Source organism: Ursus arctos, unplaced genomic scaffold, assembly GCF_023065955.2.
Source record: "Ursus arctos isolate Adak ecotype North America unplaced genomic scaffold, UrsArc2.0 scaffold_14, whole genome shotgun sequence".
Taxonomy (NCBI): Eukaryota; Metazoa; Chordata; class Mammalia; order Carnivora; family Ursidae; genus Ursus; species Ursus arctos.
The window spans coordinates 42,023,949-42,051,681 of NW_026622808.1; the positions used below are offsets into that span (position 1 = coordinate 42,023,949).

Genomic DNA, 27,733 nt, shown 5'->3' on the forward strand with positions numbered 1-27,733 from the left:
CCTCCATAAAGAACTAAGATTTCTCCCTCTCCCTAGCTCCCCTCCTCTTTTTTTTCTTTCTTTTTTTTTTTTTTTTCTTTCCAAAGGGAGAATAAAGCTTTGACCAATGACAGTTTTGATGAGATGGCTAGAAAAACTGCTTTCTTTCATCGGCATTTAGGAAATATTGCTCGGTGGTTTGGGACCCATTTGTTTCTACCACCTCAATCTATCTTTGCTTTATGGCTTTTGACTTCTGCTGCTTTAACTCCACATTCTGTTTTGCTCTACTTCTACTGTTTAGCTGCCAGGTTTGGTCTGGTTTCACTGATTTACTGTATCTAGCCTCATTCCCTCTCTGGATTCTGAATCCCATCCTCGAAAAGGCTGCTTCTGGCTCCTAGATTCACTCACTTATTGACTGAAGTTCAGTTCAATCAATAAACATTGTAGCATAAGTGGGTTCAGATGCAGGAGCATAGATGTTTTCAGATAGCTTCAGATGGTAAAACCCAGAAATTTTAATTATTTTTGCAAAACACTATTAAATAGTGATATTCAATTTCATCCTGTGAACTGGAAATGTTTCAACTTAAGGAGAAAATCATGATACAGATATATGTAATTATGTAATAAAGCATTATTTTATTTATTTTTATATTATTCTATTTATTCTTATAGAGGGGTTACAGTATTTATTTTCCAGTATCATTAACTCACAATGTTATTTATTACTATCGAAGCACTATTATCATAAAATACCAGACACAGTCCGGATAAATCAGGTTTTTTCGACTTAACTTTCTCTATTTTCCTATTGATATCAATTTGCTACGTCTTGCTTATTTGGGAGCTATTACCCAATAGTTTTAGGATATTAAGGTCGAATAACTAGAATTGGAGGACATTCTGTTAAATTGTTTCCCCCTAAGAATCAGGGAAGCAACGCTCCTGTTCACCATGGGTGTCAGAATCCCAGAGGAAGCAGAGGGACCAGTTCAGAGGCGGTGGCAGAACACCTTACTGGTAAGGTGCTTTCAGGCTGGAGCAGTAAGGTAAGATATCAGAGATCCCTTTTAAAGGGTGCACTAACAGGCGTGGCTGCAAAGTTTTTAGGCAGCACAAGGGCCTATTTTGACCCCTTCAAATCTGCATTTTCAAATTTCTGACCTATTATCAGACTTGCCCATCGAAATCTCAGCCTCCTAACCTTGCTTATATGTGGCATCATATTTCTTTGATTTGAGTGTCCAAATACAACAAGTTTTCTGGTTTTCAGTAGTTCTCATTCTTTATTATATGTCCCAGAGTCCAAACACTGGCAGTGTGAAAATATCCCAGTGAGTACATGCGGAAGCCTGGCATATGAGGAGAGAACAGGCAATGGATTTGTTAACTCTGAGTGGTTTTGCAAAAGAATCAATTTTGTAAGCCAGCACTGCGATGCTTGGGATCAAGCAGTGTTCAGGTAAGGTGTCTGTGTGTCCCCACACGGAACACATCCTCTAAAGCTGCTCCCTTTCCTAACTGCCCTATGGTTTTCGAAGCTCTTCTCACATCTTATCCCATTTTAAATATCTAAAAGAATCAATATTCGTTCTTTACAACATTCTAATTTTTTGTTGTTGCTATTGCTGAAGGACAATCAATTGTGATTTGCATAAACTCAAGGGCAATTTAAAAGACAATTGCAATAACTAAGACTGAAACTGGCATGTCTTTCCCTGGTGAGGTGTTAGACATAGAAATGGCTTTCTCTCATAACAGAGAGAAGGATTCACGTCTCCAGAACACACTAGTGTTCTCCTCTCATCTTTTCCCCAAACAGCAGCCTGGGTGCCTTTTTTTTTTTTTTTTAAACAATGAAAGTCCCAATCCCATCATGTAATTTAACATATTGAAGCTTTTCCATGATTTTCCACCAAGCAAAGGATACAATCCAAATTCCTCAACGTGGCTGATAAGAATCAAAGTCAGGACTGTCAGTCCCAGCAGATCCAGCCCAATTTTAATACAAATATTGTGTGATGCCCTCTCTTTTGTCTCCTGGAATGAGATCTACCACTAAAATGATCTACTTACACTCCTAGGGTAGTGTCATTATCATGCCTCATCTTTACTATAAAGAAGAAATCTTAGAGTGGAATAAAGTGGGTTAACAACCCTCATTCTGCTAAACTTACACAAGGAAACATGTAGCCTCAGTTGCCCCCAACAGGCATCCCATGATTAGGAGACAAGCCAGCCTGAAATGAGGCAAACACCACAGGTGGCACAGCAGAGACACAGAGAACCCAGGTTCATGGTGACTTCATACAGCTGCTGGATCAACCCATCCTAAAGCCCATACTTTCAATGATCCAAACCAATAAACTCCTTTATGGTTAAACTTTCTGCATTGGGTTATCTGCCTATGACATAAAACATCATTACCAATACAGCTAACTAAACACAGAGCATGAGGAACAGTGCCAACTCTCTCTCTCATCAGACTGTCTAAAGCGTGCTTATTACGCACCCAGAGAAAATAGGAAAAGTAGTGTTTTTCTCTGATTTATAAGTATGGGATATTATGAACTTCATAGAAATGATGTGTTACCAGAACAGCCTAATCTAGGTGTTTAGGAACACGTTTCCACTTGATAATCCCTAAAGATTAAGATCCAACTTTCCTGATTTCTTATGTGCTTTAACTTACTGTATAAAATAGGCCTCAAATCTTTAAGGCAATGGTGCAAATATTAATTAAAACTTATCTATTCCTGCCTCTCATAGGAGGGCTGCTGCAGCTAAGCTGACCATCAGCGTATCAGTCCCACACTCCCGTCGGTTTTCACGGGCAAGTTGGGAAAACTAAAAGCCCATAGTTAACTTCTTATAACTGAATAACTATGTCCCTTTTTAAGTATAATTTCCCTAATATCATAAGAAAATAATTTCCCCTGTCCTTTTCTCCTCATTCTTTCCAAAAAGTAAAATAGATACTAAAATAAATTGGCGATGTAGACATTCACATTGTACTCCTCCCTGCTTTTCCTCTTAGGTTTTCTTTTGTTTTTAAAGATTTTATTTATTTGAGAGAGAGAGAGAGAGAGAAAGAGAGAGAGCAGGAGCAGAGATAGAGGGAGAGGGAGAAGCAGACTCCTGCTGAGCAGGGGGCCTGATGCGGGGCTTGATCCCAGGACCCCAAAATCACGACCTAAGCTGAAGGCAGCCGCTTAACTGACTGAGCCCCCCAGGTGCCCCTCCTCTTAGGTTATAATCATATTACAATAACTATAGCAGTAAGAGCCAACACTTGTATGGAATCATTTGTATACCAGGCTTCTATGCTAAACACTCTGAAAACAGTAACTCCTTTAATCCTATAATAACCCTAGAAGCATAATTACAATTTTATAGTCCTATCTTCCTGAAGAGAACATTGAAGCACAGAGAGGTTAGGCCACTTGGCCAAAGTCACACAGCTGTAAGCCAAGATTTGAATGCAAGGTCAGTTCTCTTAATCATTAGTCTCTCAATACAGGACATGGTGGGGAAAAGATTGGTTGATACTGGAAAATATTAGAAAATGAATCTGCAGGAATCGCACAGCTTTCAGATGCAGGAAGATAAATACTATCTCACAAAGAGAACAAAGGGAAACAAAAAGTATTTTTTAAAATTTTTTTAATTTTTATTTTTTAAAGATTCAGGGAGAGAGAGAGCACAAGCAGGAGGAGCAGAAGAGAGACAGGGAGAAGCAGGCTCCCCGCTGAGCAGGGAGCTCAATGTGGGCTCGATCCCAGGACCCCAGGAGCATGACCTGAGCCGAAGGCAGACACTTAACCGACTGAGCCACCCCGGTGCCCACAAAAAATATTCCCTGAAGAGCTTGCGAAGCTCGTTAGAAACTCATCACTCGACTGTCCCATCCGGTCATCTTTAACCATCTACATCCTGAAACTTTGGTTTCGCATCAGTCATAATCTCTTGTTCTCTGATGCACTAACACGTGCATATCTGTCCATCTGCACATACACAACACTCAAGCACAAATATGCCCCAAATACATAGGAGAAAAATGAAATCAGCCTTCTTCTCTTTGTTGATCAAATGTAGCTGCACAGTCAGCAGGAGCTAAATATCTTGATGCTTACTTCATGTACGAGTGCTTTGAAGAAGAACACAGAGAAGTAGCTTTCTATGCACCATTCTGGAAAAAAAAAAAAAAATGCCATAAAACCCCACTTGCCTGGTGAGCGTCATCTCCAGCAGTGAGGTTTGCTTTTCTTTATTTGCAGTGCATCTAGGTGATCAAAAATAACTGATCCACGGGTTCTGAAGTTTTCATTAGTAATCACCTTTTGCATTCATAAATAAATCAAAAAGCAATTTTAATCCTGTCTTCCCTCTAACATCAGAGCAAATATTTTGTAATAGGCAAGGGGCAAAGTAGAGGATGTTCTCAGATAAAGGTGGGCCAGGATGAAGCCACCTCGCTGCGTTTGCCTGCCTGGGTCGCAGAAGCACATGGATAAAGTCAGAATGACCTTCCCACGTCTCTCTCAGGGCCAAGGGCAGCTATCTGAAGCACCCACATAAACCCAGGGATGGAAAATACTGTCCTGCAGTGAAGGTGAATATAGGGCTAAGCATGTAGACGAACATGGTCGTTCAGCTCAATTACAAATAGTGGTTGACAATAATAGAAAAGCAACTCTTTTGTTTAATTCCTTACCGGCAGACAAGAAAATACTACAAAGAGGATAAAATAATGTCAAGACCTCAGCCAAGGATGAATGAGCCTCCTCTCCAAGGTTCAGTCACATCCCACTCTGTGGCTCCAGAGCTCCAAGATTCAAACACAACCCAAGAGCCAACAGGCAATCATCTTTTCTCTTACTGAAAATAGTTCTCAGAATTATAATATATTCATTCCTTTTTTTTTAATTAGGTGAAATCTATTTAATAAAGCAAGAAAGTCCTCAAAGAGGTCACAGATTTATCATGATGTTCGAAGTCATAAAATTATAGTTACAGGCTAAGTAGTTAAATCCAAATTACACACCACCCCATTAATTTTATAATCAATAGAGATTAAAGGAAATGAGGAAATAAAGTAAATGATAGGATCCTAGCTTAAATCAAATCAATACATATTTATTGACATCTATTATGTTTAAAATGCCACCAGGAAGGCAAGGCAGTGTGCAGAGTCATGTTCTGTGCCTTCGAGGGGCTTACTATCTGGCTGGAGAATCTGTACATAGCATGTTTCCCCATACAGCAGTAACAATGCCAGGGTGTCCTAAGACCTCATACAAATATAGACCAACAGACTCGTGCAGAAGAGTGCTTGCAATGGTGCAGTGGTTAAGAGTGTGGTCTCCAGAGTCAAGCTTCCTGAGTCTGTCAAGCTCATTGACCTTGGACAAGGAATTAGTCTTTCAGTGCCTCAGATTCCCATGATGAAGAGGAGATAGTACCCATGATGGTGGTAAAAAATTAGATGAGTCAGTACTTGCCAAATGCTTCCAAAATACTCTGGGCACACAGTAAGTGCTCTGTAATGGTTAAATAACGAGAGAAGGAAAAGATCTGTCTGAAGTTTCCTAATGTGCTGGTAGAATTTAAATGGGGAGGAAGGACATCATGTTAATTTTCTCCTTACCACTGAATCTTTCCCCACCGCTACAAACATCCTAAGGTCTCAACCATTCTAAAACCTACAACTGATGAATGGCCCTCTACTTCATTAACTCCCTGTTAAAATCTCCTCTGTCCTTCCCCTCGTTGATAAACATTTTAAGACTCGGCTACACGTTCACCTATTACTTACTTGTTCATGATCATTCATTCCTCTGCCACTCCAAATCTGACTCTAGCCCCCACCATCTTGCCCAGAGCATGATAATAGCCTAACGCCTAAATCCAACATTCCCTTTTTATCCATCACCATCCTCCCATCAAGAACATTACAAATTTTTCACCATTCCATTATCCCAACTTTCTCCTCTGTAGGCAGGCAGAGCCAGTAGAATTTGACTTCTAGCAACAAGGGACTTTATTCCTCACATCTACATGTCCTGGTGCTCAGTAGTGTATCCAAACTGAAATTGCTCTGCTAGACTCTTCTCTCCACCAATGTGGTAAGGAGACTTCTGCGATGCCCCCCAAGATTTCCACACCTGGTGGATATACTTATCTAATTCCTTCCTCTTAATCCTGGGCAGGACTTTGACATGATAGAGTTCACTCCCGTGATTAGGTTATGTTATATGACAAAGAGGGATCTCATAGGTGTCATTAAGAACCACCTTCTGCCCCGCCCAATCAGGTGACTTTGAGTTAATCAAAGGGGAGGTTATCTCGGGTGGGCCTTACCTAACCAGTTGAGCTCTTAAAAGAAACTTGGCCTTTCCAGACAGAACCAGCTCAAAACCTAAAAGAAATTCTGCTGGAACCCAAGTCAAAGTAAGTTACCAGATTGTGAGAAGGCTTACGGAGGAAGTCATGTGGCAAAGACCTGAGCACATCTTCTAGGAGTTAAAATGGTCACTGTCCAACAGCTAACAAAATGTTGTGGAAGTCAATCCTACAATCACAAGGAAATAAATTATGCCAACAGGAGGGAGTTTAGAAGTTGATCTTTCCCTTGTCATGCTCCTAGATAAGAACACAGACAGCTGATAGTTTGATGTCAACCTTAAGCAGTACTTAGCAGAGAACCCAGGTAATACATGCCAGGTTCCAGCCCAAGGAAATGGAGATAGCAAACTTGGGTTTTTTAAGCTACAATAGCCTCCTCTTACCCATGGGTGATATGTTCCAAGACCTTCAGTGGATGCTTGAAACTTCAGAGAGTACTCTACCCTATATATGCTATTTTTCCTATATATAACATACCTATAATAAAGTTTAACTTATAAATTAAGCATAGTAATAATTATTATAATATATTGTAGCTAAAGTTATGTGAAAGTGCTCTCTCTCTCTCTCTCTCTCTCTCTCTCTAATTACACTGTAATGTATTCACCCTTCTTCTTGGGATGGTATGAGAGGATAAAATGCCTATGTGATGAGATGAAGTGAGGGGACTATCATAGGCATTGTGACACAGTGTTAGGCTACTAGTAACCTTCAGCTAATATGACAGGAGGAGGATAATCTGCTTCCAGACCATGGTTGACTATGGGAACTAAAACCATGTCAGGTAAAACTGCGGATAAGGGGACTACCTTACTAGGTTTCTGGCCATTTGTTACCTGGCAACAGAAATGTAATATACCACTTCCCTATGCCCCACTGCCTTCCACAGCCTTCTCTGGCTCTGTTGTCCTCACCTTACACTTCAGTGTATGCTGTTTTCCTTTTGTCTCCGGCCTCTCAAAGTGATTATGTCTGTTTGAGTCACTTTAATAAGCATCTGTATGTGCTTCTCTCTAGATCTTGCCATTCCTCTTCCCACTTAAATCCATGTCCTATTTTTCCTATTGCTTCATGGCCCATTCCATGTGAACACCAAACTCCTATTTGATGGGCCCAAAATCTACCTTGTTTTTGCCCCCTCTACGTTATGCTCAAAGTACCCCCTCCTTCTAACTGGGCCAGTCCTATTCATGGCATTTCTATTTTCCCAGCATTTAATCTATAGGCATCACTAGGAAATCCACTCTCTTCCCTTTCTATGATTAGAACAAACAACTGGCCAAAACCTGATGGCTTTTAACAATTAATTCACCTTCAACCCTCTTTTCTATTGCCAATGGAATTTAGACCCTTATTACTACTGATCCAGGTTTTTTCCTAATTTATCAAAATCCTATTTCAAAATCTACATATTTATGTATGTGTAGGTCTTACAAAAGGCAACTGACGGTGGAATGACACCAGCAACAGAACGAGTTTCCTTGCTAACCAGGCTGGAAACCTTACCAAGGCCTCCTGTTCTTCTTTCTCTACCCAATTACTGAACCCACAGGGTGACCATGACCAACGTCTTGCATGATAAGTTCATCAGATCTTGGTAGGAGTCTCCATTCAGCTTGTAAAATATTGGAGAATGTCAACAACACTGCTTGCTTATCCTTGTCGTCCTGAATGCTGGCTACCAAATCCATGATAAATAATGAAGAAACTGAGAAGCAGTTCAACGGGCATTTGATAGGAGAGGAGGAGGACAGAGAAGATAGCAGAAGTGGTAAACGTGACAGGTAAGTTTCATCTCACCTAAAAAACCAAATGAAGCAAAGATGCCCCTACATGCGGGGGTTACTCATAATGAGCACATGGGCCGCTTGGGACACATGGGCCGCTACTGAAATCAGATCTTCTTTGGGATCATTACGATTTTCCCATGGGAGGAGGGAGGCTGATTCAACTCCTCATCACATGCAATCCAGAGAGGGCAATACCAACAGAATATTTTTGTAATTAAGTAATTGGATACACCTGACAATTTTCTGTTAGTTCATTTACCCCAAAGGTGTAAAGGGTTGAAAATCTTTTTTTTTTTTTCCTTCTGCAGCTGAAAATCTCTCTATAAAATGGGGAAACTTCAAACCATGTTGCAAAAGAGATGACAGCCCTGAGGTCTAGAGATGGCGTCTCTCATAAACCCAGCAGGCTCTTACTCTGAGCACCCAACACAACTTTGTTTTCTGCCAAACATTCAAAAATATTCTGGTTCTAATTTATGACAAATAAACCAGAAGGCATCGGTTTAAAATTTTATAAATACCTTCTTTTAAGAGGCTTAAAAAGCTTTCACTGATTTCTTCCAACCATCATTGTCAGAGAATCAGAAAAAGAAAAAAAATCTCTAAAAGTAGATATGTTCTAGTCAACATGTGAGGAGGAAGGGAGTCTCAGAGAGCAGGAGGAACAGAATATGCAGACAGAATGAAAAGAAACACAAGCAGGAAGGAGGTAGGGAGTCAGGAGAACTTTCACAAACAAGTGTAACAACGTCAGGTCCAACAGGGAATGCAGAAATAAGAGAAGGGAAGCTTCTAAGGGGCTTTGCCAGACAGACCTAGCAGAGAGAACAAGCGAGGTCCAACAAGAGCATCTCCAGTGGGGGATTCTGTTAATGGGATGGATAATACTGTGGTAATGTTCCCAGGGTAGTGGGGAGGGCTAGAGAGAACCCACAGACAGATGTGCTGGGTATGAGCATGAGATGGTCAAGAAGAGGATAAAAACGTTACTGTTTGTTGAAAACACTTAAGTGTGATTTCATACATAAGATCCCCACTATTAAGGTAACCATTATTATACCCATTGTACAGGTATGGAAATAGAGGCCCCAAGAGGCTAAGGGAGAAAAAGTAGGTTACTATTGAGCAAACATACCCTTCCTTTCCCCAGCAGCGCAGAAGAATCCCTCCCTTTGCCTTTGATGTTAGACTTGGTCACGTGACTTGCACACAGCAGGAAAGGAAGACAGTGAACCTTTCTAAGCCTATGCCTGAAGAGGTTTGTGCTTTGTCCCCCTTGGAGCTTCTGAGGACCTGAGAAGAACGTGCTCCAGGTAGGCACTAAGCCTCACCCTGGGCACCAACGTGAGACAAGGAGCAGAGCGCACGCCCCGCCCCCGCGCAGGTTTGCGGTATAAACAGGCAGAGTACAACGCTAGTGTTGCATCCCACGGATACAGAAGTCACCAGTTTACCCAGGTGTCTAAAAATGATTTTTTGCCGCTTACGAGCACTAGGTCCCCTAGCTGAAACACAGAAGCCATTTTCTGAACGAATGTTCCTTCTCCCGCTCAGAAAGGAGGAGTGGGTGGAGTTTAATATAGAAATCTATTTTCTTTTCTTTTTTGTTTTTTTTTAAGATTTTATTTATTTATTTGACAGAGATAGAGACAGCCAGCGAGAGAGGGAAGACAAGCAGGGGGAGTGGGAGAGGAAGAAGCAGGCTCACAGCGGAGAAGACTGATGTGGGGCTCGACCCCATAACGCCAGGATCAGGCCCTGAGCCGAAGGCAGATGCTCAACCGCTGTGCCACCCAGGCGCCCCAGAAATCTATTTTCTTGTTTCCACCTCACAAATTCTAAATATAGCACGCCTCCTACTTGGTACTCTTGCGTCCGAGTAAACCCCACTCTTACAGACTGGACCTCATTTTGTTGTGCTTTCTCGTGGCTGTCTTAACAGGCTGCTTTTGATATTCCCCTCCCTTAAGCTGCCTTCCTGCACTGTGATTTTTACAAACCACATTAACTGAAAAGATTGCATTATATTCTTTTACATCATTATCTCCCCAAACAGAGCACTTTACTCTTCTTCACCGTATTTTTCTGTATCTCATCTGTTTTTTTTTTTTTTTTTCCTGTTTCTGTTTCCTTCACTTACCTCCATCAAGTTTAGGTAATAGTCACCGGCTCTTTGACAACGCGAAGCTTTTACTGAACATTGTGGGGATTACATCCATAAAAGGCTTGATGTGCTCTCCTGATCAAAGATCTCTTTCTACCACTTCCAGAAGTTTTCATCCTTTGAGATGGAGCCAATAGTTTCAAGGGCAGTGAGTTTTTGGCAGCGATAATCCTTGATTACTTTAAAGTACGATTGCACCTTTGTCTCAGCCTTGGTTTTCCTGAATATACTTACCAAAAAAAAAAAAAAAAAGAGATCTATATCTATATCTATACTCTATCTATATCTCCATTCACTTCCTTCCACCCCTGCATCCAACATTCTTGGCTTCATAATTTCCTTTTATGATATAGGCTTGATAATTTAGTATTTTAACTTTTCCCAACAAGGTGATGAAAAACAAATTACAGAAGGGCGGAAGCTCTCTCAGCTCACAGACCTCTGCAGGCCCACCCTTAACTACTGAGTTGCTTCAGAACGCCCTGGCATGGCACGCCAGCGCTCCCCGCCTGCCGGACAGGCCCGCCTTTTGCCACGGGCTCTCGCCAGCTCATTCCCCCACTTCCCACACACACTTTCTTAAAAATGAGCCAACAGCTATGTTTTTGGTATATATTTTAGTTGTTGTAAATGACTTGTTATTTTGCGAGTGAAGGAAGAAGCCTCAACAAAGTAAAATATCCTGTCTGCGGCCACACACCTAGCCAGGGGCACAGCTGTCACACCAAAGTCACTAGTCTCCGTCTCCTAAGCACTCCACTCCCACCAAGTGTCTTTGCTGACATCCTTCCTTCTGCCCAAAACGCCCTGCAAACTGGCCCTTGCAGTGAGCACTTCCTGAGTCTCTAATGCCAACTCAATCTTCTCTTGCCAGCTTTCGTGACCGGCCTGAAATAAAATTAACTGTGGCGTTAATGTGCGTACCCCTCACCCCTTGCCTACTTTTATTAGGGAGGAAATAAAACACTATTTATACCTCTGTTTGCCCCACTGCCCTGAAGTTCCTTGAAGGCAAGGGCCTCATTTTTAATCCTCAGAGCTGAACTGAGCTGCTGGCACATTGCAGGTACCCAGTGACTGAGGGTTGAACCTAACCTAGGTAACAGAGGAAACTCAGGAGACTTATTACAATCACTCGAGAAAAGGAAAGAGTGGGTGAAAATGTGTACGAACATGTATCCATGTTGGCATATAATATATATGGGCTATCTATGATAAAATAGGTCAATAGGGTACTATCTAGATAACCCATATAAATTACCTGCAATGTGCTGATGGAATAATGATAAAAACTGAGTACAAAGTAAGATAGTGGCCAAATACCTATGGAATTTTTATCTAAACAGAGACTCTTTTAAAAGCCTCTGAAGATGGCCTATCAATTGATAAGCAGGAGACAACCAGAGGTCACTTGTCAAATGAAGGTAACTTCTAATTTTCACAGCAAGCAATTGAGAAGCGTCATGGGATCCTTATGAAATGTCCTTGGAAGAACAAGGGCTCCTAGTACATAAAACTCACACAGGTCTTTTGGAGTGGAACTTACCAAAATAACAAAGTTAATGTGTTGTCACACAAGACAACATGCCTTCCTGGATTTTGTCACCTACCAACATCACTTTACATATCATTTATTTTTGGTGATTAAAAAAAACAAACAAACATGTTTGACATTTGTTTTTTACTTATAAGATCAAGAGAGATCAAAACACTTGCTGGAAGACTGTCACCCCTGGCAGCTGTTGGTTACTGGCCACCTCATCCGCAACCACTATTTCTCTCAACATTTGCTCTTCCCTTTGGGAATCTTTCAAATTTGCATCCCACTGTCCAGCCCTCAGCATTTGAATATTTATTCTTCCAAATCTCTACCGATGGCAAAGTCTCAAAGAACATCTCTATGCTATAGTCACTTTGAAAGAATGAGCAAATTAAATCCTCAGCAAGAACCAAAGGTCCCTATGATTAGGTCTTTGCCTTTCAGACATTCTTTCTTTCCTCCTCCTCCAGCCTGTGGGGCGAGGGCTGGGGGTGGTGCAAATGGGATAATTCCAGGTGTATATCAATTTGACCCACCAGAATGAAAATAACCATGCCATCCTGGTTTTCCACGAGGACCTCTGGAGTAATACTGTTGCATTTCTCTGCCACTGAAAATGCTGCCTGATGTACATTACCTTGTCTCCATTTCAGGTTTTAATAATAAATTCAAACTGTCTTTTCAAGCCATTTTCTTTAATGCCTTGACAGACTTGTACTAGCGCTACTCTAGATAAATGCTTGCTTCATCCCAAAGAGATATCAGAAAGAGTAATTTCTCTTCAATTTACTCCTGCATTTTGCCTGTTAATTATTTTGAAACATTTTTGCAGTCAAATGCTCCCTCCCATTAAAATAAAAAATCTCCCCTAAATTTCTGAACCACTCCCACCCACCCCCCAATCATAGTTTTTACACTCTGCGGTTGTCAGTTTTGAAGTAACATTTTACTAACTACAACATTCATAGTTAAACCAAAGCAAAGAGGTATCATTTGTTACAATGTTTTTCTCATCTGTAACACAGCTCAGAGGTTTTCTTTTTCCCTTTGTTTTACATTGCCTCCAAGCAAATACATCTGGGGGAAATATGGTAGTCCTTGCAATGAAAAGGGTAACATACACAGTGCATGACTCAACTGTACTGGCCAGACAGGATCAATGGCACGAAAGGACAGCCGTAACTCATCACAACACCACCCGTGATCCATCAGTCGGTGGCAAGGATGATGGTGTGTGCCAGTGGCAAGCTGTCAGCATGCACGTTTTCCTCTGTGCCTGGTGCTAAAACATAGGCTGTCCAGGGCACACCGCTCTTTGGCCAAAGCCCGGTGGTGAGTAACTGCCAGCCATAAACTCGCAATCCTTTAAAAACATTCCTAATGGATGAAGTATGCAAATACATCCACCAACACTTCCAGAGACTCTAACTTATAAATGACGCAGTGTTATTGGAGTTGATTTTTAAATGAAAAATTCAGATGTGATGTCAAGGCAGTTTTTCACAGTCCCCCATGTGATCCGGGAGTTGATACAGTATTGAGGAATTATGTACTTCACGATGTAATTTAAAAAAAAAACACATGAATTTTTTACCACCAACTAGGTTTATGAAGAATGGTGCATACGCCTGCTAAAATATCAAAGTAAACATTTCATTTCCACAGGTGAGGTAGCAAGACGAATGCTTCATGGGTGGGCCCATGAAAGCCTAGGCCTTCTTTTGGTTCCTTTACACAGACAGGCAAATGCCAGATTGAGTTACTTCTATTCCAAAATCTAATTGACACGTCTACGTTTTATATCTGTTCTACTGCAGGCACTGTCCAAGGTTCTGGGAACCCAGAAGTGAACAAAATAGACCCAATAACTCTGCCCTCATGGCGTCCATTCTAATCCATGCATTTTTCTCATCTTCGTAGATCTGAGCCGAAAGATGTATATTTTCATTTTTGAAGTATTTTATGTTAAACTTAACACGGTTCAAATTGTATTCATTTTCCTAGAGGGTATGGATTTTAAAAAGCCAATCGTCTTCACAGGATACTACCCTGATGTATAGGAAAAGGATTTTTAATCTGAGATTCTTTTAACTCCTCATCTGTTTTGCAGAATGAGAGGCTGTGAATGAAACCACATAGACTATAGGAAAAGTAAAAACTGTTTTCCAAGTAGAAATAAAGTAGGCCATCTAACACGTACCTCCTATTTTGTACTTTCCTACTTGATATATATATATATATATATATATATATTTTTTTTTTATGACATCCATCTCTGGCTCAAATTCACAGATAAGATCCATTAAAACCCCAAGTTCAGTACAGCTTTCTTGAAAATTTTCAAAGTGGCAAGCAAATTGAGGAGAACATCTACCTTAAAAACCCATCACTGATGCTCTTGATCAATAGCTGGCATCAATAAATCTTAGATAGACATGTGGGCAAGACTGTTGGAGCCAGGCAAGGATTTTTCTTAATACGGATACTGATGTCATTTAGGCAGAGAGAAGCTGGGCAGATTTGCAATAAGAGGGAAGTGATTATATAATACATCCAAACCATAAATAAACACTCCATTAAGTTATAAAATTCTGTATGTCCTTAGGAGGGCTTCCTGTGAGCCACTTAACTTAGAAAAAATAAAAAATAAAAGGAAAGCTCTATTAATCATTCATTTGGCCCAAACCTACTGAATCCTTGCTCTATTTCCAGCACAACACATCATCATCATCATGACCATCATTATCATCATCACTGCGTTGAATTTACTGTGTCCCAAATACTGAGCTGGTTGATGGCATGTCCCATCTCATTTAATCAGTGAGCAACCCTAGAAGTTGGGTAGAATTGTTATCCTCATTTTAGATGAGCAGATGAAGTAAATAATATCAAAGAAGTTATGTTATCTGCTTGTGGTCCCACAGCAAATTAAATAATCAGGCACCAAATGAGCATCTATCAGTCTCCTACGACCATGGTCTTTTACCACCCCTTGCTCCAGCTTTGAGATATAATTGGCATATAACACTGTGTGAGTTTAATGTATAAAATGTGTTAATTTGATACACATACATACTGCAAAACTATTACCACCGTAGCTTTAACTAACACATCACTTCATATAATAACGATTTCTTTTTTGTGATGAGAACATTTAAGATCTACTCTTAGCAACTTCCAAATACATAATGAAGTATTATTAACTATAAGCACCACAAGGTACATCAGAGTCCAACTTATTCATCTTGTAATTGGAAGTGTGTACTCTTGGACCAACATCTCCTATTTTCCCCCATCCCAGGCCCTAGTAATCAACATTCTCACTTCAGTTTCTAAAAGTTTGGCTTTGTTAGATTACAAATATAACTAATACACAGTTATTTGTTTTTCTCAGAGTTATTTCACTTAGCATAATGCCCTCAAGGTCCATCCATGTTGTCTCAAATAACATGATTTCCTCCTTTCCTCCTTTCTCATGGCTGAACAATATTTCATTGCGTATAGATACATATATACACCCCACACTTCTTTATTCACTTATCCAATGACCAATACTTAACTTGGTTCTATATCTTGGTTACTATAAATAATGCTGCAATAAACACAGGTGTATAGATACTTCTTTGAGATCCTGTCTTCATTTCCTTTGGATAGATTTCCAAAAGTAGGATTCTACGGCTCTTTTAAAAAAATTTTTGAGGAATTTGCATGGTCTTTTCCACGGTGGCTGACCAATTTACATTCCCACTAACAGGTGCACAAGGGTCCCCTTTTCTCCACATCCTCACCAACACTTGTTGTCACTTGTCTTTTTGATTTTAGCCATTCTGACAGGTGTGAAGTGATATCTCATTGCAGTTTTGATTTGCATTTCCCTGACAATTACTGATGTCAAGCACCTTTTCATGTATCTACTGACCACGTGTATGCCTTCTTCAGAAAAATGTCTGTTCAGTCCCTTTGCTCATTTTTTAGTCAGTTCTTCTACTGAGTTGTAGGAGTTTTTAATATCTTTTCAATATTAACTTCTTATCAGATATATAATTGCAAATATTTTCTCTCATTCTATAGGCTGCCTTTACATTTTGTTGGTGATTTCCTTTGCTGTACAAAAGCTTTTTAGTCTGACATAGTTCTGCTTCATGATTTTTTCTTTTGTTTGTACGTTTGGTGTCAAATACAAAAACACATTGCCAGGACCAATGTCAAGGGGCTTATCCCCTATGTTTTCTTCTAAGAGTATTATGGTTTCAGATCTTATGTTCAAGTCTTTGATCCACTGAGTTGATTTTCATGCACAGTATAAGATGGGAGTAAGCCCATGGTCTTAACTACTCCATTTTATTATTCCCGTATCAGTTGCTGAATTGTGGGTTCATTTGCATCACCAGCTTTGTGTCTAAGTTGAAACGGACTTTAAACATTACCTAATGAATGATGAACTTCAGAAGTTAGTTCATTTCCCATGATCACCTAACTTGTTAGAGGCAGAGATGAATCAGAATTTACGTTCTACCACAAGCTTGATTCTTCCATTCCATATGCAATTGTGAATAAATCATAATAATAAGGATAATAGCAGCTAACATTTGTGGAATCTAGTATGTTTCAAAACTTTAAGCACTATAAATGTGAAAACTCCTTTAATCTTCACAACACAGGAAATGGATCCCAACATCCCCATATAACAGGTGAACAACCGTGACAAAGAACGGTGTCTTTTCCAAGGGTACATACGTACTAAGTGGTGGAGCAGATCTGAATTCACACCTGCACAGCTCTCAAGCCCAGCTTTATCTACTATACTATTTGGCTCTTAATAGCAAAAATCGAATTTTCTCAATATATCAAACTTTAAAAAGAAAAAAACCCATCAGTTTCTCTATGATGCTACTTTGACCACTCCAATCCAAATTTATACCCTTTTCTCAACCATGCTTTGAGATTTTGACTCCTATTAGCCTGATTCTGTGAACACACACCATCTCCCAATGATCATTGCTTCTGAGATCAGAGATTTTGTCTTTAATTCTATCTGCTCTTCCCCCAGTACCTCATTCTCACAGTATACTGACAGCAGTAGACAGTCAGCAAAAACTTTCAGAAGTGGACATAAAAGAATGTAGCAGGTAACTGACAAAGATAGTTTAAATTCACGTTACTAAAATTGACAGGGTTGCTCACGCAAAACAATCCATATCCAAAGTCAGGGAAAATCCACATCTAAATATATTTCACAAACAAGCATTTAACTAATAGCTGTTTGCCTGATTTCATTAAAGGTATTTCCTACCCTATGCACCAAAATCACAATTAATCACTTGAATTAATAAATAACCACACACTTTAAGTTCAGTAATAGCTGCCTGGAATAATGTATTACAGTATTATGGAAATTTTTAAGAAGTTAAGAAAAACCCAACGGATTTACCATAGCCTAACTATATACTAACTTGGGAAACTCTGCAATTCAAATTTAAAAGAAATTGTGTTTGATCATCAACTCCTTTTTACTAGGACAGTAGGAAAATAGAAACATTTTTGCTGATAACCAATTAATCACACAGTTGGATTAACCCAAACTCTCCATTTCCTTTTCAATCAGAATGAGTGATGTCCTTAACACCCAGAACATTGGTTGCCTAAGCTTCTTCCCACCACACTCTACAAGCTAGTTCCATCAGCTCAGTTGTATGTTTAACCAGGAATCTATAAACCCATTCTCAAGCCTATCCTACTTGTGGTTGTATTCACGTGATATAAGCGTAGTATAAATTAATGAAATACGAGTGCAGAAAAGAGATCTGTTGCTTCCATTGCTTCCTTGGGAAGACAAGTCCAACTCATGAGAATAAGTGGCTTTATATTAGATATAGGAAACTTTACAAGGTGGGGAGAAACATGGAAAAATTCCAAAAGAATCAATGCCTTACATTGCTCTGCAAGTGTCCGTGGTTTTGCTCCACTTTGAAGGAAATGTAAGCAGTGCATTAGGACTACCATTTATATAACAAAGTAGAGGTGAAACTCCAAATAGCGAATTCATAAATAGAGTCTAGATTCAACAAAGGATTGGCCAACAGATGCACATTTCAATGTCCTAAGTTAAAATAAAATTTTTAGGTAGCATTTTATTTTTTTTTCTATTTTTAAAGCAACTTTTTGTTGCTTTGGCCAAATGTTTCCATCAATTGACCCAATAGAAGTCATAACTGATCTGAGTAGAAGGGCTTCTGTAGTACTATATGAAAGCCATGGGTGAGTAGAGGGAAGATGGGCTCTGGTCCTGAGCTTGGCTTCCAGAATTGTCCTCATTCTGTACATTCTTAGCCTATTTTCACCTGTGCTAGCTCCGAGAGCCTCATGGCACCTCCTCATGTCCTCTGTTCTAGTCTTCTATGCACAAGTTTTTCCTCCCTCAAATCCTTCCTGTAAGGCCCCCAGGCACTGTGGATGTCCATTCCTCCCTGCCTGTGCATTTGCTGCTTCTCCTACACTTCACTCCACCTCTTCTGCACCTGGTTACAGACATCATCTCCTCCCCTTTTCCTGAGTCTTTAGTTTTATTCACATCAGCTCCTCTGTTGCCCCTTATCACCGAATGCATGCCGGCCCCACTTTATGTTTAACCTGGCTGTGTTCATCCTTGGCTGTAAGCACCACGAGGAACAAGATTCACATTGTTTTCATTAATTACAGGATCCCTAGCATCCAGCATTTCACCTGGCAGAAAATAAGTACTCAAATAGTTAATCAATTTATGGATACACTCATTAATGCACTAATTTAGATAACTGTTCCTTTAAAATTCCCAAAGACAGAAATTCTTCCTTTTCGCACTTTTGTACTTTCTATATGGCACCCTGCATGAAGTTATGTCGGGTTGTTTCCCTGTGCTGAAAGACTTTAAGTAGGACCTTTTACATCCATTTCTGAACTCTGCTCTTTATGTTTTAGATAGGGGGCTGTAAGGACCAATGTCAGGTGACAGGTGTTCAGAGGGATCCTACCCTGAGTCACACGGTCTGAGTGATTTCCCTGGGTGCATCTTCTGTTATTCTTAACCACCAGAACCAACACCGAGCAGCCTGATAGGATGCCAAATGCCATCCTCTTCTCTCCAGGCATCTTATGTCTCCCAACACATGCATGTCAAGAACCTCTTCTTTAAAATTCTTAGACTCCCAGGGGGTGCCTGGGTGGCTCAGTCAGTTAAGTGTCTGCCTTCAGCTCAGGTCATGATCCCGGGGTCCTGGGATCGAGCCCCTCATTGGGCTCCCTGATCAGCAGGGAGTCTGCTTCTCCCACTCCCTCCTGCTTGTGCCCTTTCTCTCTCTCTCTCTCTCTCTCAAATAAATAAAATTAAAAAAAAAAATTCTTGGACTTCTGGAAGGGTTGAAGGGCATAGATTGTCTTTTAGAATGGAAAGAGTGTGACACAGTATCCGAAAAAAACTGGCTATTCCAGAGACAGCAGGGTTTGTTCAAAACTACTCCCCTTCTCCCATTGCTTTGTGAGCACGAGATTCACATGCTGGTCTTAATGCACTGAAGCCATGTTCATATTCACACTGCCTGCCATCACATTTAAATCCTTTATTCTTCCCTGTCACTCACTAAGATACCCTCACTCCTGCTTTATACCTACAGCCCCACTACTGTTCATACTCAGTCACAGTTCTGAAAGTTCCAACTTCATCTTGCCTCTTGAGTCTCATTTTATAGAAGCAACACAGTTAAGAGCATTATCCATTAGCCAGTCAAAATGTTCTTAAATAACCAAATGGTTCCTAAGATTCTCCGAGTGACAACTAACTCACTGCCCTGGGTCTGCTTCTCCTCCCCATTTAAATTCCAGACTAGGAATTCCTATCTACCCAGCCATAAGCTCCCAAGATTGGATTTTCTACCAATCAGGGGGAAATTGGGCTTGTTTCATTTCTGTTTTTTTGTTTTGTTTTGTGTTTAAGATTTTTAAAAAATATTTTATTTATTTATTTGACAGAGAGAGAAGGCACAAGCAGGGGAAGTGGCAGGCAGAGGGAGAAGCAGGCTCCCCACTGAGCAAGGAGGCTGATGTGGGATGCGATCCCAGGACCCTGGGATCATGACCGGCCGAAGGCAGACGCTTAACTGACTGAGCCACCCAGGCGTCCATGGGCTTGCTTCATTTCTGTCATTTCATTCCAAATGTCCTGCTGCCTGTCTCTACTTGGAAGACGACATATAAATGCCACCTTTTATACAAGTATCATTCTAATTTTTACAAGAAATTTTAGACATATCAAATTGAGCGTATACCAAATAACACGATATCCTAAATAATAAGAGACCATATACTGACCATTTACTGTGCACCAAGCCCTATACCCAGAACTTTACCTGCATTATCATTTCATTCTCTCAGCAATCCTACAACAAATGTGCTATTTCTATCCTGTCACAAGAAAGCTAAGCATAAAAAGCTCGCCCACAGTCATAGGGAATGTAAATTCATTTATGTCAAATTCCTAGTTCAAACTTCACAGCTCAAAGGATCTCCCAACACAACTGAATAAACAAAATTCATACAGATCTATAGTTCTTCTCTGGATATTCTTTTTTCTTTTTTAAACAATATTCAATGAGGCAACAAATACCTAGAATTTCTCATTTCAGGATGTTTTCACCAGAGGTAATTCTCTCACACAAACACGATCTGGGATCTCTTCCTAGTTGGTCAACTGGGAACTGAGCTTAAGTACAAATAATGTAGGACCATACTATACATTACATGTAGCACTTAAGATACTTTGGTGTTTTCACTGGGATACTATTCTGTTACTTTAATAAATTGCAACATAGCAAAAGCAACATTCCGTGAACCTCTTAGACATAATACCCAATTCCAGGAAGTCATCCTTTCTTGAAAATATACAGGTGCATTTCTTCTGTTTCTGTTGTTTTGTTCTCAAAATTATTTCAAAGGCCAATAAGGTAGAACCAGATGGAATCATTGTCTTTTTTTTCCAGAGCAGGAAGAAGAACAGTGGGGGAAAAGGCGATTTTACACATTAAAAAAAACCCTAACTGAATATTTTACTAATGTTTGATGAATCACTGATGAGCTTTAGCTTTTCCCTCTTTGGATTCCTTCTTGACTGTACTACCGGTACGTCTGACCACATCACTTGCCTGCTAATAAGTGTCAACAGAGGGAACATATTCACAAAAATGTACATTACTAAAAATGACCAGCAATTCTTAAACAGTAGATATAGATATTCTTCTTGAAGGTATTTTCTTGGGAGCAAGAGAAGTCTCTACTCACTTCACCAAATCATTTAACGAGTGGGCTGAAGAAAACAATAAGGTCTTTAAAACCATTTATCATCTCAAACTTCTCCTTGAAAAACCTCTTTCATTGTTTTTTAACCTTACAGAACAGGCACCAGAAAAAAAAAAAAATCACTTAACCTATGGAGATCACGACACAGATGCATTTTTTAATATAGCCATATATTAACTGGTTAATATAAGCAAACCATTTTCAGTGGATGTTGGAAGTCTTAGACCAAGAATTTCTGTAACAGTTAATATCTGAAATAGATATAGAGAAATAGAGATCTATATATGATAGTATTAAATTAAAAAGAAAATAATTTTATGATGCACACGGAGATGTTTTTTAAAATTCAACTTTCTGTTCCATGTATCTTCTTTCTGAAAGTTGATTCTTTTTTCCAAGTACCATTATTCTGGTCTGTCATTTTAGGTTATTTTTCCTTCCAGTCACTCTTAAAGGGACATGATTTGCTCTTTGTTCAAAGAGAAGGGATTTCTTCTCAATGCCTGATTGCTTCATCATCTAGCTGAGGCTCTCGATTCATCTTCGATTAACAAAGACCTTGTATATAGTGTCAAGAGAACTTCTGGTGGTGGGAGGAGGAAAGGTCTATAGAAAAGGCAAGATCTTCCCAACTGTCTTTAAAAAAAAAAAAAAATTCCCTCTAACACGCAAGTTAGATCACGATTTTCTAGCCAAAGAAAGACTGTTCAAAGACCCTAACTACATTAGATTTGAAGATGTTTAAGTGAACAGTGCAATGTCTTCTTGATGTGGCCCCAAGATCCTCACCACAGGCATGGCTTAAATAACTTGGCACTGCCTGGTGACGCTATATGAATTACCATCCATACAGTAGAGCAGTGGTTGTCAAATACTAATGTACTGAAGTATCACTTCGATAGGTTGTTAAAACATAGTTTCCTAAGCCCCTACCTCCAGAGATTCTGATTCACCAAGTCTGGGTGGAGCCCATGAATTTGCATTCCGAACAAGCTCACAGGTGTTGCCAAATGCTGGTCTGAGCACCACACTTTGAATATTGCTCTAGAGCAATGTGATTCCAAAGCACTTGGGATAAATTGTATCACTCACTCTGCATTTAAAATTCTGTTCTTGGATTATTTCAGTCTGCAGTCTTAAGAAGCATTTGGTCTTCAAAGAAACCATACTGCTACAATGGGAGGCTATCCTTTTCCGGAAGGAAGGGGAGGGGAGGGGGAGAGGAAGGAAGGAAGGAAGGAGGGAAGGGAGGGAGGGAGGGAGGGAGGGAGGGAGGGGTCAGAGCAAGCTGACTCTGGTTTACAAAGGCCTATCTCATTCCTGATCCTTTGTCATTTGAGAGAGATGTGAGCAGTCTATGTCAAAAATGCACACTGCAGGGTCCCAGGAAGCCACTCACAGGGCCAATTGTAATTTTATTTAAGCCTGCCTGAACTTGCTTTTCTTATTTTTCCCCTATAGGCGCTCATGAGGTTTCATTTTTGGGTTTTTTTTTTCCCTTTGCAAGAAAGAACTCAAAGACAAAGACACAGATTTGACTTCATCAAAACTAGCAAACTTTAAAACAAAAAATAAAATAAATAAAAATCAAGCATTCTGTTTATATCAAGATTTACCCCACAACCCCTCTACTCATCCTCCTATAAAAAGAGAAAACTTAAGACCATAATAGCCAGTCTTCAAAAATGATTAAATGTAAATCATCCAAAAGTCAGATTACTGGAAACATGTCTAAGCCCTTTGTGTGCAAATTCATCTGGTGGCGGTTGGAACACAAAACATCTAAGAAAAAAACAGACATACTCCTTACTATAAACCAGGGTTGCAAATCCAAATGCCTATAGCCTATGTAAGGTAATTTAATGAATGAAGCCGGGAGTAAGGGCAGAGAGAGCACCAGGGACGATGGAGAACCTGAGAGTCCTGGCCTTATCAGCTGTTCCTAATTAGCTGAAGGCTGATTCTGATAACATCAGAAATACATTTTCTGTTATTCCTTCCACTCCTATTTCTTGGATTTAAGTTGAGTTATAGAGACTATGTTTGAAAAGTCACAGGGAAACTGGATGAAGGTTAACTTCCCCCAGAAATAGGTTCATCCTAGGCTGTGGTAGGCAGCCTGGGATGGGTCAGGTCGCCATTATCCAACCCGGGATTGAGCTGACTCAAAGTTGGCTGACATTTTGAAAGATTTGGTCTGCCTCTTGCTCACATTCTTGGATATAGTTTGAAAGCCTATAGTGTTTACCAGACTCCCTTGTCCTTCATGGATGTTCAACTCCAATAGTTTTATCCTTAGCAATGGGAGACTGTCACATTGAGCACTTTGCCTATTCAGTGATTTGCTTCCTAGCTCCACACCCTACATAGCACAAAAATTAGGCAAATGCCTCCAGGGATGCGACTGCCCAAGATCTGGCTAATCTCTAGCACCTGCCTTCTTTCTGAGTTCTCATGCCCTCAAGTCCCCGCTGCTTTAGTATCCCTAAACTTTGATGTTTGTCTCTTCTGCCTTATAAGATGGCCAAAGAATCTTCTGCCTTCTCTGCTCCAGGCACAATCTTTCGTCTGATTTCTCAGCTTTCATCCCAAACCAGAAATTGGAGAGATCCCTTAAGGGAAAAGCAGCTTGAGGAACGCTGACTTACCACTTTATCGTTCCCTATGCTCTAGGAGTCTTGGTTTTCTTAGCAACTCTTTAATGTCTTCAAATTAGGTACATTTCAGATTTTGTTTAATTTAGCTTCTCTACTGTTTTTGAAGAAGTGTTGGTTTTTCATAGACCACCTCAATTTAGCCAGAGGCAAAAGTCCCCAGATAGGTAGGTAGGTAGGTAAATAGGTAAGTTGGTTGACTGATTGATTGATTTTTTGGAGATTACAACCCAACACATACTTTATTTACTTGACTGAAGGCCTTATGGTACATACAGGGTTTAAAAGGGTCGACCTCGGTTTTGTTCACACTAACCCCAGTGAGTTGTCTTTGGGTTTTCTATGCTTGAGACTGCCCAACTGCTGCTGTTGCAATAGGTTTGCCTTCCATCAGGATCAAGGTGGGTACTTTCATGTAAGATCCTTTTTTTAAATTCCTTCTCTGGCAATTCTTTCCTAGAGTTTTACCCTTGCATAAGTATACCTACAATGGAACCAGCATTCTTGAGTCACTAAGATAAATTCTCCTACTCCAACATCGTATGATCTTCTCATTCTACTGGTTAACAAAAATGTCCAAGGCCAACCACAATAGATCCTCATGAAGCATACAGCATCGAATCCTGTGCACAGGGAATGTTTCTGTCATCTAGAATTCCTCGGAGCTTCAAGGGCTTCCCCTCAGTGGAGTCACCAGGCTCTGCAGCAGGCATGGGCTCCAGTCCCAGGTTAATTTAATATAGTACTATAACTACTTCCCCAGGAAATAATGTATTTATTCTAAAATTTAGGAGTTAACTTCATATCCAAACACTTAATCCACATGAGTATGTAGCAATATTTTGGTAAAAATTGACCACAAATGTTTATGCATGTATATATAACCATTTGTAGTCAATTTCAAACAAGACATCAAACTAATACTTTTGGTTCAGTGATCTTTTCTAAGACAGATATGTCAAGCAATTTTTGTATTTTGTCAGCAGCCTTAAAAGAAATTTCAAATAACCACAAATCATTGTTATACTTTAGAGTACTTGAGACACTCCAGATAAATATTTGATGATAGATGGACAGGAGGCAGAGGAATGGTTTCATCTTATGTGTAATAGAAGAAAGTGACAAGACACCCACCCTCATGCTTATCAGGGAACAAGATGGGAATGCTTTGGTAGTATGTCACTCTCATAGTTGCCAGTAATTGGCCCCACTTGAAGCAAAGAGGAGGGATTTAAATAGAGACACGGTCTGACTTAAGCCTTTCTGTATAATGCAGTGCCCTGGATACAGACGGACAATACACATGGTAAAATAGCCAAATTATTCCCATTATCATGTGCCATCTCCGACTGTGGCTTCCTGGGAATTCATCGGCAGAAGTACAACAACAACAACACTCTCTTTATGAAAAATGTTGAAAGCTCTTTGAGATTACTGCCCTGTTAGGACATGTAGCCTAAAGGGCAGGCACATAGCTCTCCACCATGAGGGTAGCTGGAGAATGTGGCAGTCGGCTCGGGATAGGACTGTCCACAGTGAATGCAGACTTCAGTTCCTCTAGGACCATAACAGACCCCATGGCAGGTCCCTGCTGACACAGCTCTTGTCTCTTCTGTAACATGCCTAGATAATATTAAGTGAAAATACCGAAGCACCCAAACGGTGGGGATGTGGAAAGACATCAGGACATGGCACGTATCCTAAACTAACTCCTTGATTTTTAGTTTAGTTTACCTAGTTTAAATTACCTAGTTTTTAAGACTGAGTGACAAATAAATTAAAAAAATAAAACCTTAGGCCTATAAGCAAACAAGAAGGAAATAAAAATGACTAACATGGAGTACAGTATCAGAAGGTATCAACTAGTGGCCAAAAAAAAAAAAAAAAAAAAGAACCAAACAAGCACATTATCTGTATACGGCAGGCATTGTGCCAAGGATATTACATGAAATCTGTTCATCTTCACGACAACTCTTCAAGGTAAATACTCTCATAATCCTCTTTCTGATAGATGAGAAAAATGAAGCACAGAGCGGTTTATTAATTTACTCCAAGTAGTAAGCAGTAGAGAGTCAACCCGAAGTAGGTCTCGGGATGCCGTATCACAGACCCTTACCCACATCCCTTTACAGGCCTCCTGGGCTGCACTGATCATCTTAATGTCTCACCGAGTAGTCCCTATACGTTAATAATGTGACTATGGATTATGGACATGTGCCTTTCCTAGCTGTCCTTAAATTCGGAGTTAAATATAAAATTAATGACATCTTGGGAGCTGTGATTCTTCCCTAACACATTTTGCTAAGAACATGGATTATGAAATCTTTATATCTAGTTGAAATGTGTTTACTAAGCCTTGCCAGGAAGTTCATTCTAGGGGGATATTACACATGGGCAATGTAAATTGCCGTAAGGGCTAAGAAGCCTTCATTTCAACTAGATTTTTGCTGCCAAGTAATAAGTAATTAAATAGATTTGGAAAATGAAGCACCTGGTCTACCCCTTTCACAAGTTACTAGGACTGCGTAAAGATCAGTCACTCTACACAGAGTTGGAAAATTCGCTATGGGACACATGGAGTTGCCTCCCTCAATGTTGTTGCAAACTGCACATTAGTGTTTAGACCAAGTATCTCTGAGGAGGCACAAACCTGTTCCGATAGCCTAGAAACTCCACACTGCAAATATGCATTTTGATGAGCCTTTCAGAGCACTGGAGAGGAAGGAGAACTAGGATCGCAACCTGCAGGCCAACATTCTGTTCCTGGCTTTTCTGGCTCATAGCCGCGCCACCACGAGCAAGTCACACTGTGAGCTGCAGTTTCATCCTCAATAAAAGATGCCAACCTGCCTCATGATGTTCTTGTAAAGGTGGTACCTGTGAAAGCACTTTGAAAAACTATTCAAACCGAAGATCAGATATGTGACATATATACACATATGTACTTATACGCGGCACCAAGGGCTAAGTCATGCATACCAACCAGATGCCAATGGCTAGATGATTAGCCAGGTAGAAGACAGAAGTCCACTAAGACACCCCCAAGAGGAAGTGAGCCTGTGAGGAGATGCTGGTTGCCATGGTGATGGGAAAGGACAGAGCAGTCCAAGCAGACGGACAGGAGGGAAAGGAGGACAGAGGTTGGCTACAGAAGTAAGTTCTAGAGAGCTTTCCTAATGAGCAATGGGTAAGTGTGGAATTCTGGACACAGCAGCAGATAAGAATTCACTCATTAACAGAAAATAACCTGATATAGAAAGGCTGTGTGTCAGGCACCATAAACCAAAAATACCAACATGCAGGATCCTGCTTGATCCTAACAACAACCCAGTGAAGGTATAGCCCCTGCTTACTGATTAGGTATCAGAGACTTTGAGCAATTTATTGTCAGGTCCATATAGAGAGTAAGTGGTAGAGGCCAGGTTCAAACAGGGTCTGTAGAACTTGTGCTCCTTGACCATCTTGCTATGCTGCCTCTCTAAACCATTGTCCGGATACAAACCAGTACATCTGTCAAGCTGTATTTCTGAAGAACAACTTTGTGTTTAAATACATGGGGAAAAAGTCAGGTATGGTATACACTCAAATGCTCACAGCAGTCTCTCTGTGCAGTGGAATCACAGGTGACTTTCTCAATACCCTAAAGTATTATCCGACTTTTGTAATCCAAAAGAGAAAGCAATTCAAGATTAAAATGCATCTTTATTTTTCCTTAAGGACAACTCTTATTTCCAAATGCCTTAGATCATTTGTGTAAAAAATTTTTAAAAATGAGGAAGTCAAAGGGACGGTTTGTTAAGGGTTAAATATTATAAATTTGATTAATAGCTTAAGTATCTGTGGGATAGCTGGAAGCCACTGAAAACCT

The 27,733-nt window shown here is 40.1% G+C and overlaps 1 protein-coding gene and 1 pseudogene across 8 annotated transcripts in view; both read right to left on the minus strand.

Moving 5' to 3' along the window:
- The window catches only part of FHIT (fragile histidine triad diadenosine triphosphatase), a 1,391,990-nt gene that overhangs the window by 671,752 nt on the left and 692,505 nt on the right, over positions 1–27,733 (minus strand). The window lies entirely within an intron of this gene.
- Positions 623–27,582, minus strand: LOC130543622 (cytochrome c oxidase assembly protein COX20, mitochondrial-like; annotated as a pseudogene).